Genomic DNA, 21,459 nt, shown 5'->3' on the forward strand with positions numbered 1-21,459 from the left:
AAATTTACAATTGAGTATGCACATGTATTTTAGAAACTAATATAAATACAAATTCTGAAGTGGATACATGCATTATTAGCTGAGTTGGGAACTTTTTGTTTACAAATTTACAATTGAGTATGAAAATTTATTAGCCATATAAAAACTAATATAAATCCAACTTCTAAAGTGGATACATGCATTATTAGCAGAGTTGGGAACTATTTGTTTACAAATTATCAATTGAGTATGCACATGTATTAGACCTGTAAAAACTAATATAAATACAAATTCTGAAGTGGATACATGCATTATTAGCTGAGTTGGAAACTTTTTGTTTACAAATTTACAATTGAGTATGCAAATGTATTAACCTTGTAGAAAGTAATATAAATACAAATTCTGAAGAGGATACATGCATTATTAGCTGAGTTGGAAAATTTTTGTTTACACATTTACAATTGAGTATGCAAATATATTGGCCATGTAAGAACTAATATAAATCCAAATTCTAAAGTGGATACATGCATAATTAGCTGAGTTGGGAACTATTTGTTTACAAATTATCGATTGAGTATGCAAATGTATTATCCCTGTAAAAACTAATATAAATACAAATTCTTATTATCCTTGTAGAAACTAATATAAATACAAATTATGAAGTGGATACATGCATTATTAGCTGAGTTGGGAACTTTTTGTTTACAAATTTACAATTGAGTATGCACATGTATTAGCCTTGTAGAAACTAATATAAATACAAATTCTGAAGTGGATACATGCGTTATTAGTTGAGTTGGGAACTTATTATTATATCAATTATCAATTATCAATTGAGTATGCGAATGTATTAGCCCTGTAAAAACTAATATAAATACAAATTCTTATTAGCCTTGTAGAAACTAATATAAATACAAATTATGAAGTGGATACATGCATTATTAGCTGAGTTGGGAACTGTTTGTTTACAAATTTACAATTGAGTATGCAAATGTATTAGCCCTGTAAAAACTAATATAAATACAAATTCTTATTAGCCTTGTAGAAACTAATATAAATACAAATTATGAAGTAGATACAAGCTTTATTAGCTGAGTTGGGAACTTGTTGTTTACAAATTTACAATTGAGTATGCAAATGTATTAGCCCTGTAAAAACTAATATAAATACAAATTCTTATTAGCCTTGTAGAAACTAATATAAATACAAATTATGAAGTGGATACATGCATTATTAGCTGAGTTGGGAACTTGTTGTTTACAAATTTACAATTGAATATGCAAATGCATTAACCTTGTAGAAACTAATATAAATACAAATTCTGAAGTGGATACATGCATTATTAGCTGAGTTGGAAAATTTTTGTTTACACATTTACAATTGAGTATGCAAATGTATTAGCCATCTAAAAACTAATATAAATCCAAATTCTAAAGTGGATACATGCAATATTAGCTGAGCTGGGAACTATTTGTTTACAAATTATCAATTGAGTATGCAAATGTATTATCCCTGTAAAAACTAATATAAATACAAATTCTTATTAACCCTGTAAAAACTAATATAAATACAAATTCTTATTAGCCCTGTAAAAACTAATATAAATACAAATTCTGAAGTGGATACATGCATTATTAGCTGAGCTGGGAACTAATTATCAATTGAGTATGCAAATGTATTATCCCTGTAAAAACTAATATAAATACAAATTCTTATTAACCCTGTAAAAACTAATATAAATACAAATTCTTATTAGCCCTGTAAAAACTAATATAAATACAAATTCTGAAGTGGATACATGCATTATTAGCTGAGTTGGGAACTTTTTGTTTACAAATTTACAATTGAGTATGCAAATGTATTAACCTTGTAGAAACTAATATAAATACAAATTCTGAAGAGGATAAATGCATTATTAGCTGAGTTGGAAAATTTTTGTTTACACATTTACAATTGAGTATGCAAATGTATTAGCCATCTAAAAACTAATATAAATCCAAATTCTAAAGTGGATACATCCAATATTAGCTGAGCTGGGAACTATTTGTTTACAAATTATCAATTGAGTATGCAAATGTATTATCCCTGTAAAAACTAATATAAATACAAATTCTTATTAGCCTTGTAGAAACTAATATAAATCCAAATTCTAAAGTGGATACATGCATTATTAGCTGAGTTGGGAACTATTTATTTACAAATTATCAATTGAGTATGCAAATGTATTATCCCTGTAAAAACTAATATAAATACATATTCTTATTAGCCTTGTAGAAACTAATATAAATACAAATTATGAAGTGGATACATGCATTATTAGCTGAGTTGGGAACTATTTGTTTACAAATTATCAATTGAGTATGCAAATGTATTATCCCTGTAAAAACTAATATAAATACAAATTCTTATTAGCCTTGTAGAAACTAATATAAATCCAAATTCTAAAGTGGATACATGCATTATTAGCTGAGTTGGAAATTTTTGTTTACAAATTTACAATTGAGTATGCAAATGTTTTAACATTGTAGAAACTAATATAAATACAAATTCTGAAGAGGATACATGCATTATTAGCTGAGTTGGAAAATTTTTGTTTACACATTTACAATTGAGTATGCAAATATATTAGCCATGTAAGACTAATATAAATCCAAATTCTAAAGTGGATACATGCATTATTAGCTGAGTTGGAAACTTTTTGTTTACAAATTTACAATTGAGTATGCAAATGTATTATCCCTGTAAAAACTAATATAAATACAAATTCTTATTAGCCTTGTAGAAACTAATATAAATACAAATTATGAAGTGGATACATGCATTATTAGCTGAGTTGGGAACTTTTTGTTTACAAATTTACAATTGAGTATGCAAATGTATTAGCCCTGTAAAAATTAATATAAATACAAATTCTGAAGTGGATACATGCATTATTAGCTGAGTTGGAAACTTTTTGTTTACAAATTTACAATTGAGTATGCAAATGTAGAAAGTAATATAAATACAAATTCTGAAGAGGATACATGCGTTATTAGCTGAGTTGGAAATTTTTGTTTACAAATTTACAATTGAGTATGCAAATGTATTAACATTGTAGAAACTAATATAAATACAAATTCTGAAGAGGATACATGCATTATTAGCTGAGTTGGAAAATTTTTGTTTACACATTTACAATTGAGTATGCAAATATATTAGCCATGTAAGAACTAATATAAATCCAAATTCTAAAGTGGATACATGCATTATTAGCTGAGTTGGGAACTATTTGTTTACAAATTATCGATTGAGTATGCAAATGTATTATCCCTGTAAAAACTAATATAAATACACATTCTTATTAGCCTTGTAGAAACTAATATAAATACAAATTATGAAGTGGATACATGCATTATTATCTGAGTTGGGAACTTTTTGTTTACAAATTTACAATTGAGTATGCAAATGCATTAGCCCTGTAAAACCTAATATAAATACAAATTCTGAAGTGGATACATGCATTATTAGCTGAGTTGGAAAATTTTTGTTTACAAATTTACAATTGAGTATGCAAATATATTAGCCATGTAAGAACTAATATAAATCCAAATTCTAAAGTGGATACATGCATAATTAGCTGAGTTGGGAACTATTTGTTTACAAATTATCGATTGAGTATGCAAATGTATTATCCCTGTAAAAACTAATATAAATACAAATTCTTATTAGCCTTGTAGAAACTAATATAAATACAAATTCTGAAGAGGATACATGCATTATTAGCTGAGTTGGGAACTATTTTTTTTTACAAATTATCAATTGAGTATGCAAATGTATTATCCCTGTAAAAACTAATATAAATACAAATTCTTATTATCCTTGTAGAAACTAATATAAATACAAATTATGAAGTGGATACATGCATTATTAGCTGAGTTGGCAACTTTTTGTTTACAAATTTACAATTGAGTATGCACATGTATTAGCCTTGTAGAAACTAATATAAATACAAATTCTGAAGTGGGTACATGCGTTATTAGTTGAGTTGGGAACTTATTATTATATCAATTATCAATTATCAATTGAGTATGCGAATGTATTAGCCCTGTAAAAACTAATATAAATACAAATTCTTATTAGCCTTGTAGAAACTAATATAAATCCAAATTCTAAAGTGGATACATGCATTATTAGCTGAGTTGGGAACTATTTTTTTTTACAAATTATCAATTGAGTATGCAAATGTATTATCCCTGTAAAAACTAATATAAATACAAATTCTTATTATCCTTGTAGAAACTAATATAAATACAAATTATGAAGTGGATACATGCATTATTAGCTGAGTTGGGAACTTGTTGTTTACAAATTTACAATTGAATATGCAAATGCATTAACCTTGTAGAAACTAATATAAATACAAATTCTGAAGTGGATACATGCATATTTAGCTGAGTTGGAAAATTTTTGTTTACAAATTTACAATTGAGTAAGCAAATGTATTAGCCCTGTAAAAACTAATATAAATCCAAATTCTGAAGTGGATACATGCATTATAAGCTGAGTTGGAAACTATTTGTTTACAAATTATCAATTGAGTATGCAAATGTATTAGCCCTGTAAAAACTAATATATATATACAAATTCTTATTAGCCTTGTAGAAGCTAATATAAATACAAATTATGAAGTGGATACATGCATTATTAGCTGAGTTGGGAACTTTTTGTTTACAAATTTACAATTGAGTATGCAAAGGTATTAGCCCTGTAAAAACTAATATAAATACAAATTCTTATTAGCCTTGTAGAAACTAATATAAATACAAATTATGAAGAGGATAAATGCTTTATTAGCTGAGTTGGGACCTTTTTGTTTACAAACTTTCAATTGAGTATGCACATGTATTAGCCTTGTAGAAACTAATATAAATCAAAATTCTAAAGTGGATACATGCATTATTAGCTGAGTTGGGAACTATTTTTTTACAAATTATCAATTGAGTATGCAAATGTATTATCCCTGTAAAAACTAATATAAATACAAATTCTTATTAGCCTTGTAGAAACTAATATAAATACAAATTATGAAGTGGATACATGCATTATTAGCTGAGTTGGGAACTTTTTGTTTACAAATTTACAATTGAGTATGCACATGTATTAGCCTTGTAGAAACTAATATAAATACAAATTCTGAAGTGGATACATGCGTTATTAGTTGAGTTGGGAACTTATTATTATATCAATTATCAATTATCAATTGAGTATGCGAATGTATTAGCCCTGTAAAAACTAAAATAAATACAAATTCTTATTAGCCTTGTAGAAACTAATATAAATCCAAATTCTAAAGTGGAAACATGCATTATTAGCTGAGTTGGGAACTGTTTGTTTACAAATTTACAATTGAGTATGCAAATGTATTAGCCCTGTAAAAACTAATATAAATACAAATTCTTATTAGCCTTGTAGAAACTAATATAAATACAAATTATGAAGTAGATACAAGCATTATTAGCTGAGTTGGGAACTTGTTGTTTACAAATTTACAATTGAGTATGCAAATGTATTAGCCCTGTAAAAACTAATATAAATACAAATTCGTATTAGCCTTGTAGAAACTAATATAAATACAAATTATGAAGTGGATACATGCATTATTAGCTGAGTTGGGAACTTGTTGTTTACAAATTTACAATTGAATATGCAAATGCATTAACCTTGTAGAAACTAATATAAATACAAATTCTGAAGTGGATACATGCATTATTAGCTGAGTTGGAAAATTTTTGTTTACACATTTACAATTGAGTATGCAAATGTATTAGCCATCTAAAAACTAATATAAATCCAAATTCTAAAGTGGATACATGCAATATTAGCTGAGCTGGGAACTATTTGTTTACAAATTATCAATTGAGTATGCAAATGTATTATCCCTGTAAAAACTAATATAAATACAAATTCTTATTAACCCTGTAAAAACTAATATAAATACAAATTCTTATTAGCCCTGTAAAAACTAATATAAATACAAATTCTGAAGTGGATACATGCATTATTAGCTGAGTTGGGAACTTTTTGTTTACAAATTTACAATTGAGTATGCAAATGTATTAACCTTGTAGAAACTAATATAAATACAAATTCTAAAGTGGATACATGCATTATTAGCTGAGTTGGAAAATTTTTGTTTACACATTTACAATTGAGTATGCAAATGTATTAGCCATCTAAAAACTAATATAAATCCAAATTCTAAAGTGGATACATGCAATATTAGCTGAGCTGGGAACTATTTGTTTACAAATTATCAATTGAGTATGCAAATGTATTATCCCTGTAAAAACTAATATAAATACAAATTCTTATTAGCCTTGTAGAAACTAATATAAATCCAAATTCTAAAGTGGATACATGCATTATTAGCTGAGTTGGGAACTATTTTTTTACAAATTATCAATTGAGTATGCAAATGTATTATCCCTGTAAAAACTAATATAAATACAAATTCTTATTAGCCTTGTAGAAACTAATATAAATACAAATTATGAAGTGGATACATGCATTATTAGCTGAGTTGGGAACTTTTTGTTTACAAATTTACAATTAAGTATGCAAATGTATTAGCCCTGTAAAAACTAATATAAATACAAATTCTGAAGTGGATACATGCATTATTAGCTGAGTTGGAAATTTTTGTTTACAAATTTACAATTGAGTATGCAAATGTATTAACATTGTAGAAACTCATATAAATACAAATTCTGAAGAGGATACATGCATTATTAGCTGAGTTGGAAAATTTTTGTTTACACATTTACAATTGAGTATGCAAATATATTAGCCATGTAAGACTAATATAAATCCAAATTCTAAAGTGGATACATGCATTATTAGCTGAGTTGGAAACTTTTTGTTTACAAATTTACAATTGAGTATGCAAATGTATTATCCCTGTAAAAACTAATATAAATACAAATTCTTATTAGCCTTGTAGAAACTAATATAAATACAAATTATGAAGTGGATACATGCATTATTAGCTGAGTTGGGAACTTTTTGTTTACAAATTTACAATTGAGTATGCAAATGTATTAGCCCTGTAAAAATTAATATAAATACAAATTCTGAAGTGGATACATGCATTATTAGCTGAGTTGGGAACTTTTTGTTTACAAATTTACAATTGAGTATGCAAATGTATTAGCCCTGTAAAAACTAATATAAATACAAATTCTTATTAGCCTTGTAGAAACTAATATAAATACAAATTATGAAGAGGATAAATGCTTTATTAGCTGAGTTGGGACCTTTTTGTTTACAAACTTTCAATTGAGTATGCACATGTATTAGCCTTGTAGAAACTAATATAAATCAAAATTCTAAAGTGGATACATGCATTATTAGCTGAGTTGGGAACTATTTTTTTACAAATTATCAATTGAGTATGCAAATGTATTATCCCTGTAAAAACTAATATAAATACAAATTCTTATTAGCCTTGTAGAAACTAATATAAATACAAATTATGAAGTGGATACATGCATTATTAGCTGAGTTGGGAACTTTTTGTTTACAAATTTACAATTGAGTATGCACATGTATTAGCCTTGTAGAAACTAATATAAATACAAATTCTGAAGTGGATACATGCGTTATTAGTTGAGTTGGGAACTTATTATTATATCAATTATCAATTATCAATTGAGTATGCGAATGTATTAGCCCTGTAAAAACTAATATAAATACAAATTCTTATTAGCCTTGTAGAAACTAATATAAATCCAAATTCTAAAGTGGAAACATGCATTATTAGCTGAGTTGGGAACTGTTTGTTTACAAATTTACAATTGAGTATGCAAATGTATTAGCCCTGTAAAAACTAATATAAATACAGATTCGTATTAGCCTTGTAGAAACTAATATAAATACAAATTATGAAGTAGATACAAGCATTATTAGCTGAGTTGGGAACTTGTTGTTTACAAATTTACAATTGAGTATGCAAATGTATTAGCCCTGTAAAAACTAATATAAATACAAATTCGTATTAGCCTTGTAGAAACTAATATAAATACAAATTATGAAGTGGATACATGCATTATTAGCTGAGTTGGGAACTTGTTGTTTACAAATTTACAATTGAATATGCAAATGCATTAACCTTGTAGAAACTAATATAAATACAAATTCTGAAGTGGATACATGCATTATTAGCTGAGTTGGAAAATTTTTGTTTACACATTTACAATTGAGTATGCAAATGTATTAGCCATCTAAAAACTAATATAAATCCAAATTCTAAAGTGGATACATGCAATATTAGCTGAGCTGGGAACTATTTGTTTACAAATTATCAATTGAGTATGCAAATGTATTATCCCTGTAAAAACTAATATAAATACAAATTCTTATTAACCCTGTAAAAACTAATATAAATACAAATTCTTATTAGCCCTGTAAAAACTAATATAAATACAAATTCTGAAGTGGATACATGCATTATTAGCTGAGTTGGGAACTTTTTGTTTACAAATTTACAATTGAGTATGCAAATGTATTAACCTTGTAGAAACTAATATAAATACAAATTCTAAAGTGGATACATGCATTATTAGCTGAGTTGGAAAATTTTTGTTTACACATTTACAATTGAGTATGCAAATGTATTAGCCATCTAAAAACTAATATAAATCCAAATTCTAAAGTGGATACATGCAATATTAGCTGAGCTGGGAACTATTTGTTTACAAATTATCAATTGAGTATGCAAATGTATTATCCCTGTAAAAACTAATATAAATACAAATTCTTATTAGCCTTGTAGAAACTAATATAAATCCAAATTCTAAAGTGGATACATGCATTATTAGCTGAGTTGGGAACTATTTTTTTACAAATTATCAATTGAGTATGCAAATGTATTATCCCTGTAAAAACTAATATAAATACAAATTCTTATTAGCCTTGTAGAAACTAATATAAATACAAATTATGAAGTGGATACATGCATTATTAGCTGAGTTGGGAACTTTTTGTTTACAAATTTACAATTAAGTATGCAAATGTATTAGCCCTGTAAAAACTAATATAAATACAAATTCTGAAGTGGATACATGCATTATTAGCTGAGTTGGAAATTTTTGTTTACAAATTTACAATTGAGTATGCAAATGTATTAACATTGTAGAAACTAATATAAATACAAATTCTGAAGAGGATACATGCATTATTAGCTGAGTTGGAAAATTTTTGTTTACACATTTACAATTGAGTATGCAAATATATTAGCCATGTAAGACTAATATAAATCCAAATTCTAAAGTGGATACATGCATTATTAGCTGAGTTGGAAACTTTTTGTTTACAAATTTACAATTGAGTATGCAAATGTATTATCCCTGTAAAAACTAATATAAATACAAATTCTTATTAGCCTTGTAGAAACTAATATAAATACAAATTATGAAGTGGATACATGCATTATTAGCTGAGTTGGGAACTTTTTGTTTACAAATTTACAATTGAGTATGCAAATGTATTAGCCCTGTAAAAATTAATATAAATACAAATTCTGAAGTGGATACATGCATTATTAGCTGAGTTGGAAACTTTTTGTTTACAAATTTAAAATTGAGTATGCAAATGTAGAAAGTAATATAAATACAAATTCTGAAGAGGATACATGCGTTATTAGCTGAGTTGGAAAATTTTTGTTTACACATTTACAATTGAGTATGCAAATATATTAGCCATGTAAGAACTAATATAAATCCAAATTCTAAAGTGGATACATGCATTATTAGCTGAGTTGGGAACTATTTGTTTACAAATTATCGATTGAGTATGCAAATGTATTATCCCTGTAAAAACTAATATAAATACACATTCTTATTAGCCTTGTAGAAACTAATATAAATACAAATTATGAAGTGGATACATGCATTATTAGCTGAGTTGGGAACTTTTTGTTTACAAATTTACAATTGAGTATGCAAATGCATTAACCCTGTAAAACCTAATATAAATACAAATTCTGAAGTGGATACATGCATTATTAGCTGAGTTGGAAAATTTTTGTTTACAAATTTACAATTGAGTATGCAAATATATTAGCCATGTAAGAACTAATATAAATCCAAATTCTAAAGTGGATACATGCATAATTAGCTGAGTTGGGAACTATTTGTTTACAAATTATCGATTGAGTATGCAAATGTATTATCCCTGTAAAAACTAATATAAATACAATCTCTTATTAGCCTTGTAGAAACTAATATAAATACAAATTCTGAAGAGGATACATGCATTATTAGCTGAGTTGGGAACTATTTTTTTTACAAATTATCAATTGAGTATGCAAATGTATTATCCCTGTAAAAACTAATATAAATACAAATTCTTATTATCCTTGTAGAAACTAATATAAATACAAATTATGAAGTGGATACATGCATTATTAGCTGAGTTGGGAACTTTTTGTTTACAAATTTACAATTGAGTATGCACATGTATTAGCCTTGTAGAAACTAATATAAATACAAATTCTGAAGTGGATACATGCGTTATTAGTTGAGTTGGGAACTTATTATTATATCAATTATCAATTATCAATTGAGCATGCGAATGTATTAGCCCTGTAAAAACTAATATAAATACAAATTCTTATTAGCCTTGTAGAAACTAATATAAATCCAAATTCTAAAGTGGATACATGCATTATTAGCTGAGTTGGGAACTATTTTTTTTTACAAATTATCAATTGAGTATGCAAATGTATTATCCCTGTAAAAACTAATATAAATACAAATTCGTATTATCCTTGTAGAAACTAATATAAATACAAATTATGAAGTGGATACATGCATTATTAGCTGAGTTGGGAACTTGTTGTTTACAAATTTACAATTGAATATGCAAATGCATTAACCTTGTAGAAACTAATATAAATACAAATTCTGAAGTGGATACATGCATATTTAGCTGAGTTGGAAAATTTTTGTTTACAAATTTACAATTGAGTAAGCAAATGTATTAGCCCTGTAAAAACTAATATAAATCCAAATTCTGAAGTGGATACATGCATTATAAGCTGAGTTGGAAACTATTTGTTTACAAATTATCAATTGAGTATGCAAATGTATTAGCCCTGTAAAAACTAATATATAAATACAAATTCTTATTAGCCTTGTAGAAGCTAATATAAATACAAATTATGAAGTGGATACATGCATTATTAGCTGAGTTGGGAACTTTTTGTTTACAAATTTACAATTGAGTATGCAAATGTATTAGCCCTGTAAAAACTAATATAAATACAAATTCTTATTAGCCTTGTAGAAACTAATATAAATACAAATTATGAAGAGGATAAATGCTTTATTAGCTGAGTTGGGACCTTTTTGTTTACAAACTTTCAATTGAGTATGCACATGTATTAGCCTTGTAGAAACTAATATAAATCAAAATTCTAAAGTTGATACATGCATTATTAGCTGAGTTGGGAACTATTTTTTTATAAATTATCAATTGAGTATGCAAATGTATTATCCCTGTAAAAACTAATATAAATACAAATTCTTATTAGCCTTGTAGAAACTAATATAAATACAAATTATGAAGTGGATACATGCATTATTAGCTGAGTTGGGAACTTTTTGTTTACAAATTTACATTTGAGTATGCAAATGTATTAGCCCTGTAAAAACTATACAAATACTGAAGTGGATACATGCGTTATTAGTTGAGTTGGGAACTTATTATTATATCAATTATCAATTATCAATTGAGTATGCGAATGTATTAGCCCTGTAAAAACTAATATAAATACAAATTCTTATTAGCCTTGTAGAAACTAATATAAATACAAATTATGAAGTGGATACATACATTATTAGCTGAGTTGGGAACTTGTTGTTTACAAATTTACAATTGAGTATGCAAATGCATTAACCTTGTAGAAACTAATATAAATACAAATTCTGAAGTGGATACATGCATTATTAGCTGACTTGGGAACTGTTTGTTTACAAATTTACAATTGAGTATGCAAATGTATTAGCCCTGTAAAAACTAATATAAATACAAATTCTTATTAGCCTTGTAGAAACTAATATAAATACAAATTATGAAGTGGATACATGCATTATTAGCTGAGTTGGGAACTTGTTGTTTACAAATTTACAATTGAGTATGCAAATGTATTAGCCCCGTAAAAACTAATATAAATACAAATTTTTATTAGCCTTGTAGAAACTAATATAAATACAAATTATGAAGTGGATACATGCATTATTAGCTGAGTTGGGAACTTGTTGTTTACAAATTTACAATTGAATATGCAAATGCATTAACCTTGTAGAAACTAATATAAATACAAATTCTGAAGTGGATACATGCATTATTAGCTGAGTTGGAAAATGTTTGTTTACAAATTTACAATTGAGTAAGCAAATGTATTATCCCTGTAAAAACTAATATAAATACAAATTCTTATTAGCCTTGTAGAAACTAATATAAATACAAATTCTGAAGAGGATACATGCATTATTAGCTGAGTTGGGAACTTTTTGTTTACAAATTTACAATTGAGTATGCAAATGTATTAGCCCTGTAAAAACTATACAAATACTGAAGTGGATACATGCGTTATTAGTTGAGTTGGGAACTTATTATTATATCAATTATCAATTATCAATTGAGTATGCGAATGTATTAGCCCTGTAAAAACTAATATAAATACAAATTCTTATTAGCCTTGTAGAAACTAATATAAATACAAATTATGAAGTGGATACATGCATTATTAGCTGAGTTGGGAACTTGTTGTTTACAAATTTACAATTGAGTATGCAAATGCATTAACCTTGTAGAAACTAATATAAATACAAATTCTGAAGAGGATACATGCATTATTAGCTGAGTTGGGAACTGTTTGTTTACAAATTTACAATTGAGTATGCAAATGTATTAGCCCTGTAAAAACTAATATAAATCCAAATTCTGAAATGGATACATGCATTATTTGCTGAGTTGAAAACTATTTGTTTACAAATTATCAATCGAGTATGCGAATGTATTAGCCCTGTAAAAACTAATATATAAATACAAATTCTTATTAGCCTTGTAGAAACTAATATAAATACAAATTATGAAGTGGATACATGCATTATTAGCTGAGTTCGGACCTTTTTGTTTACAAATTTTCAATTGAGTATGCACATGTATTAGCCTTGTAGAAACTAATATAAATCCAAATTCTAAAGTGGATACATGCATTATTAGCTGAGTTGGGAACTATTTTTTTACAAATTATCAATTGAGTATGCAAATGTATTATCCCTGTAAAAACTAATATAAATACAAATTCTTATTAGCCTTGTAGAAACTAATATAAATACAAATTATGAAGTGGATACATGCATTATTAGCTGAGTTGGGAACTTGTTGTTTACAAATTTACAATTGAGTATGCAAATGCATTAACCTTGTAGAAACTAATATAAATACAAATTCTGAAGTGGATACATGCATTATTAGCTGAGTTGGGAACTGTTTGTTTACAAATTTACAATTGAGTATGCAAATGTATTAGCCCTGTAAAAACTAATATAAATACAAATTCTTATTAGCCTTGTAGAAACTAATATAAATACAAATTATGAAGTGGATACATGCATTATTAGCTGAGTTGGGATTTTGTTGTTTACAAATTTACAATTGAGTATGCAAATGTATTAACCTTGTAGAAACTAATATAAATACAAATTCTGAAGAGGATAAATGCATTATTAGCTGAGTTGGAAAATTTTTGTTTACACATTTACAATTGAGTATGCAAATGTATTAGCCATCTAAAAACTAATATAAATCCAAATTCTAAAGTGGATACATGCAATATTAGCTGAGCTGGGAACTTGTTGCTTACAAATTTACAATTGAATATGCAAATGCATTAACCTTGTAGAAACTAATATAAATACAAATTCTGAAGTGGATACATGCATTATTAGCTGACTTGGGAACTGTTTGTTTACAAATTTACAATTGAGTATGCAAATGTATTAGCCCTGTAAAAACTAATATAAATACAAATTCTTATTAGCCTTGTAGAAACTAATATAAATACAAATTATGAAGTGGATACATGCATTATTAGCTGAGTTGGGAACTTGTTGTTTACAAATTTACAATTGAGTATGCAAATGTATTAGCCCCGTAAAAACTAATATAAATACAAATTCTTATTAGCCTTGTAGAAACTAATATAAATACAAATTATGAAGTGGATACATGCATTATTAGCTGAGTTGGGAACTTGTTGTTTACAAATTTACAATTGAATATGCAAATGCATTAACCTTGTAGAAACTAATATAAATACAAATTCTTATTAGCCTTGTAGAAACTAATATAAATACAAATTCTGAAGAGGATACATGCATTATTAGCTGAGTTGGGAACTTTTTGTTTACAAATTTACAATTGAGTATGCAAATGTATTAGCCCTGTAAAAACTATACAAATACTGAAGTGGATACATGCGTTATTAGTTGAGTTGGGAACTTATTGTTATATCAATTATCAATTATCAATTGAGTATGCGAATGTATTAGCCCTGTAAAAACTAATATAAATACAAATTCTTATTAGCCTTGTAGAAACTAATATAAATACAAATTATGAAGTGGATACATGCATTATTAGCTGAGTTGGGAACTTGTTGTTTACAAATTTACAATTGAGTATGCAAATGTATTAGCCCTGTAAAAACTAATATAAATCCAAATTCTGAAATGGATACATGCATTATTTGCTGAGTTGAAAACTATTTGTTTACAAATTATCAATCGAGTATGCGAATGTATTAGCCCTGTAAAAACTAATATATAAATACAAATTCTTATTAGCCTTGTAGAAACTAATATAAATACAAATTATGAAGTGGATACATGCATTATTAGCTGAGTTGGGAACTTGTTGTTTACAAATTTACAATTGAGTATGCAAATGCATTAACCTTGTAGAAACTAATATAAATACAAATTCTGAAGTGGATACATGCATTATTAGCTGAGTTGGGAACTGTTTGTTTACAAATTTACAATTGAGTATGCAAATGTATTAGCCCTGTAAAAACTAATATAAATACAAATTCTTATTAGCCTTGTAGAAACTAATATAAATACAAATTATGAAGTGGATACATGCATTATTAGCTGAGTTGGGAACTTGTTGTTTACAAATTTACAATTGAATATGCAAATGCATTAACCTTGTAGAAACTAATATAAATACAAATTCTTATTAGCCTTGTAGAAACTAATATAAATACAAATTCTGAAGAGGATACATGCATTATTAGCTGAGTTGGGAACTTTTTGTTTACAAATTTACAATTGAGTATGCAAATGTATTAGCCCTGTAAAAACTATACAAATACTGAAGTGGATACATGCGTTATTAGTTGAGTTGGGAACTTATTATTATATCAATTATCAATTATCAATTGAGTATGCGAATGTATTAGCCCTGTAAAAACTAATATAAATACAAATTCTTATTAGCCTTGTAGAAACTAATATAAATACAAATTATGAAGTGGATACATGCATTATTAGCTGAGTTGGGAACTTGTTGTTTACACATTTACAATTGAGTATGCAAATGTATTAGCCATCTAAAAACTAATATAAATCCAAATTCTAAAGTGGATACATGCAATATTAGCTGAGCTGGGAACTTGTTGTTTACAAATTTACAATTGAATATGCAAATGCATTAACCTTGTAGAAACTAATATAAATACAAATTCTGAAGTGGATACATGCATTATTAGCTGACTTGGGAACTGTTTGTTTACAAATTTACAATTGAGTATGCAAATGTATTAGCCCTGTAAAAACTAATATAAATACAAATTCTTATTAGCCTTGTAGAAACTAATATAAATACAAATTATGAAGTGGATACATGCATTATTAGCTGAGTTGGGAACTTGTTGTTTACAAATTTACAATTGAGTATGCAAATGTATTAGCCCCGTAAAAACTAATATAAATACAAATTCTTATTAGCCTTGTAGAAACTAATATAAATACAAATTATGAAGTGGATACATGCATTATTAGCTGAGTTGGGAACTTGTTGTTTACAAATTTACAATTGAATATGCAAATGCATTAACCTTGTAGAAACTAATATAAATACAAATTCTTATTAGCCTTGTAGAAACTAATATAAATACAAATTCTGAAGAGGATACATGCATTATTAGCTGAGTTGGGAACTTTTTGTTTACAAATTTACAATTGAGTATGCAAATGTATTAGCCCTGTAAAAACTATACAAATACTGAAGTGGATACATGCGTTATTAGTTGAGTTGGGAACTTATTATTATATCAATTATCAATTATCAATTGAGTATGCGAATGTATTAGCCCTGTAAAAACTAATATAAATACAAATTCTTATTAGCCTTGTAGAAACTAATATAAATACAAATTATGAAGTGGATACATGCATTATTAGCTGAGTTGGGACCTTTTTGTTTACAAATTTTCAATTGAGTATGCACATGTATTAGCCTTGTAGAAACTAATATAAATCCAAATTCTAAAGTGGATACATGCATTATTAGCTGAGTTGGGAACTATTTTTTTACAAATTATCAATTGAGTATGCAAATGTATTATCCCTGTAAAAACTAATATAAATACAAATTCTTATTAGCCTTGTAGAAACTAATATAAATACAAATTATGAAGTGGATACATGCATTATTAGCTGAGTTGGGAACTTGTTGTTTACAAATTTACAATTGAGTATGCAAATGCATTAACCTTGTAGAAACTAATATAAATACAAATTCTGAAGTGGATACATGCATTATTAGCTGAGTTGGGAACTGTTTGTTTACAAATTTACAATTGAGTATGCAAATGTATTAGCCCTGTAAAAACTAATATAAATACAAATTCTTATTAGCCTTGTAGAAACTAATATAAATACAAATTATGAAGTGGATACATGCATTATTAGCTGAGTTGGGATCTTGTTGTTTACAAATTTACAATTGAGTATGCAAATGTATTAACCTTGTAGAAACTAATATAAATACAAATTCTGAAGAGGATAAATGCATTATTAGCTGAGTTGGAAAATTTTTGTTTACACATTTACAATTGAGTATGCAAATGTATTAGCCATCTAAAAACTAATATAAATCCAAATTCTAAAGTGGATACATGCAATATTAGCTGAGCTGGGAACTTGTTGTTTACAAATTTACAATTGAATATGCAAATGCATTAACCTTGTAGAAACTAATATAAATACAAATTCTGAAGTGGATACATGCATTATTAGCTGACTTGGGAACTGTTTGTTTACAAATTTACAATTGAGTATGCAAATGTATTAGCCCTGTAAAAACTAATATAAATACAAATTCTTATTAGCCTTGTAGAAACTAATATAAATACAAATTATGAAGTGGATACATGCATTATTAGCTGAGTTGGGAACTTGTTGTTTACAAATTTACAATTGAGTATGCAAATGTATTAGCCCCGTAAAAACTAATATAAATAAAAATTCTTATTAGCCTTGTAGAAACTAATATAAATACAAATTATGAAGTGGATACATGCATTATTAGCTGAGTTGGGAACTTGTTGTTTACAAATTTACAATTGAATATGCAAATGCATTAACCTTGTAGAAACTAATATAAATACAAATTCTTATTAGCCTTGTAGAAACTAATATAAATACAAATTCTGAAGAGGATACATGCATTATTAGCTGAGTTGGGAACTTTTTGTTTACAAATTTACAATTGAGTATGCAAATGTATTAGCCCTGTAAAAACTATACAAATACTGAAGTGGATACATGCGTTATTAGTTGAGTTGGGAACTTATTATTATATCAATTATCAATTATCAATTGAGTATGCGAATGTATTAGCCCTGTAAAAACTAATATAAATACAAATTCTTATTAGCCTTGTAGAAACTAATATAAATACAAATTATGAAGTGGATACATGCATTATTAGCTGAGTTGGGAACTTGTTGTTTACAAATTTACAATTGAGTATGCAAATGTATTAGCCCTGTAAAAACTAATATAAATCCAAATTCTGAAATGGATACATGCATTATTTGCTGAGTTGAAAACTATTTGTTTACCAATTATCAATCGAGTATGCGAATGTATTAGCCCTGTAAAAACTAATATATAAATACAAATTCTTATTAGCCTTGTAGAAACTAATATAAATACAAATTATGAAGTGGATACATGCATTATTAGCTGAGTTGGGAACTTGTTGTTTACAAATTTACAATTGAGTATGCAAATGCATTAACCTTGTAGAAACTAATATAAATACAAATTCTGAAGTGGATACATGCATTATTAGCTGAGTTGGGAACTGTTTGTTTACAAATTTACAATTGAGTATGCAAATGTATTAGCCCTGTAAAAACTAATATAAATACAAATTCTTATTAGCCTTGTAGAAACTAATATAAATACAAATTATGAAGTGGATACATGCATTATTAGCTGAGTTGGGATCTTGTTGTTTACAAATTTACAATTGAGTATGCAAATGTATTAACCTTGTAGAAACTAATATAAATACAAATTCTGAAGAGGATAAATGCATTATTAGCTGAGTTGGAAAATTTTTGTTTACACATTTACAATTGAGTATGCAAATGTATTAGCCATCTAAAAACTAATATAAATCCAAATTCTAAAGTGGATACATGCAATATTAGCTGAGCTGGGAACTTGTTGTTTACAAATTTACAATTGAATATGCAAATGCATTAACCTTGTAGAAACTAATATAAATACAAATTCTGAAGTGGATACATGCATTATTAGCTGAGTTGGAAAATGTTTGTTTACAAATTTACAATTGAGTATGCAAATGTATTAGCCCTGTAAAAACTAATATAAATACAAATTCTTATTAGCCTTGTAGAAACTAATATAAATACAAATTATGAAGTGGATACATACATTATTAGCTGAGTTGGGAACTTGTTGTTTACAAATTTACAATTGAGTATGCAAATGCATTAACCTTGTAGAAACTAATATAAATACAAATTCTGAAGTGGATACATGCATTATTAGCTGACTTGGGAACTGTTTGTTTACAAATTTACAATTGAGTATGCAAATGTATTAGCCCTATAAAAACTAATATAAATACAAATTCTTATTAGCCTTGTAGAAACTAATATAAATACAAATTATGAAGTGGATACATGCATTATTAGCTGAGTTGGGAACTTGTTGTTTACAAATTTACAATTGAGTATGCAAATGTATTAGCTCCGTAAAAACTAATATAAATACAAATTCTTATTAGCCTTGTAGAAACTAATATAAATACAAATTATGAAGCGGATACATGCATTATTAGCTGAGTTGGGAACTTTTTGTTTACAAATTTACAATTGAATATGCAAATGCATTAACCTTGTAGAAACTAATATAAATACAAATACATTATCTGCTGAGTTGAAAACTATTTGTTTACAAATTATCAATTGAGTATGCGAATGTATTAGCCCTGTAAAAACTAATATAAATACAAATTCTTATTAGCCTTGTAGAAACTAATATAAATACAAATTATGAAGTGGATACATGCATTATTAGCTGAGTTGGGAACTTGTTGTTTACAAATTTACAATTGAATATGCAAATGCATTAACCTTGTAGAAACTAATATAAATACAAATTCTGAAGTGGATACATGCATTATTAGCTGAGTTGGAAAATGTTTGTTTACAAATTTACAATTGAGTAAGCAAATGTATTATCCCTGTAAAAACTAATATAAATACAAATTCTTATTAGCCTTGTAGAAACTAATATAAATACAAATTCTGAAGAGGATACATGCATTATTAGCTGAGTTGGGAACTTTTTGTTTACAAATTTACAATTGAGTATGCAAATGTATTAGCCCTGTAAAAACTATACAAATACTGAAGTGGATACATGCGTTATTAGTTGAGTTGGGAACTTATTATTATATCAATTATCAATTATCAATTGAGTATGCGAATGTATTAGCCCTGTAAAAACTAATATAAATACAAATTCTTATTAGCCTTGTAGAAACTAATATAAATACAAATTCTGAAGAGGATACATGCATTATTAGCTGAGTTGGGAACTGTTTGTTTACAAATTTACAATTGAGTATGCAAATGTATTAGCCCTGTAAAAACTAATATAAATCCAAATTCTGAAATGGATACATGCATTATTTGCTGAGTTGAAAACTATTTGTTTACAAATTATCAATCGAGTATGCGAATGTAATAGCCCTGTAAAAACTAATATATAAATACAAATTCTTATTAGCCTTGTAGAAACTAATATAAATACAAATTATGAAGTGGATACATGCATTATTAGCTGAGTTGGGACCTTTTTGTTTACAAATTTTCAATTGAGTATGCACATGTATTAGCCTTGTAGAAACTAATATAAATCCAAATTCTAAAGTGGATACATGCATTATTAGCTGAGTTGGGAACTATTTTTTTACAAATTATCAATTGAGTATGCAAATGTATTATCCCTGTAAAAACTAATATAAATACAAATTCTTATTAGCCTTGTAGAAACTAATATAAATACAAATTATGAAGTGGATACATGCATTATTAGCTGAGTTGGGAACTTGTTGTTTACAAATTTACAATTGAGTATGCAAATGCATTAACCTTGTAGAAACTAATATAAATACAAATTCTGAAGTGGATACATGCATTATTAGCTGAGTTGGGAACTGTTTGTTTACAAATTTACAATTGAGTATGCAAATGTATTAGCCCTGTAAAAACTAATATAAATACAAATTCTTATTAGCCTTGTAGAAACTAATATAAATACAAATTATGAAGTGGATACATGCATTATTAGCTGAGTTGGGATCTTGTTGTTTACAAATTTACAATTGAGTATGCAAATGTATTAACCTTGTAGAAACTAATATAAATCCAAATTCTAAAGTGGATACATGCATTATTAGCTGAGTTGGGAACTGTTTGTTTACAAATTTACAATTGAGTATGCAAATGTATTAGCCCTGTAAAAACTAATATATAAATACAAATTCTTATTAGCCTTGTAGAAACTAATATAAATACAAATTATGAAGTGGATACATGCATTATTAGCTGAGTTGGGACCTTTTTGTTTACAAATTTTCAATTGAGTATGCACATGTATTAGCCTTGTAGAAACTAATATAAATCCAAATTCTAAAGTGGATACATGCATTATTAGCTGAGTTGGGAACTATTTTTTTACAAATTATCAATTGAGTATGCAAATGTATTATCCCTGTAAAAACTAATATAAATACAAATTCTTATTAGCCTTGTAGAAACTAATATAAATACAAATTATGAAGTGGATACATGCATTATTAGCTGAGTTGGGAACTTGTTGT

Source organism: Drosophila kikkawai, chromosome 2R (assembly GCF_030179895.1).
Source record: "Drosophila kikkawai strain 14028-0561.14 chromosome 2R, DkikHiC1v2, whole genome shotgun sequence".
NCBI classification, from domain to species: Eukaryota; Metazoa; Arthropoda; class Insecta; order Diptera; family Drosophilidae; genus Drosophila; species Drosophila kikkawai.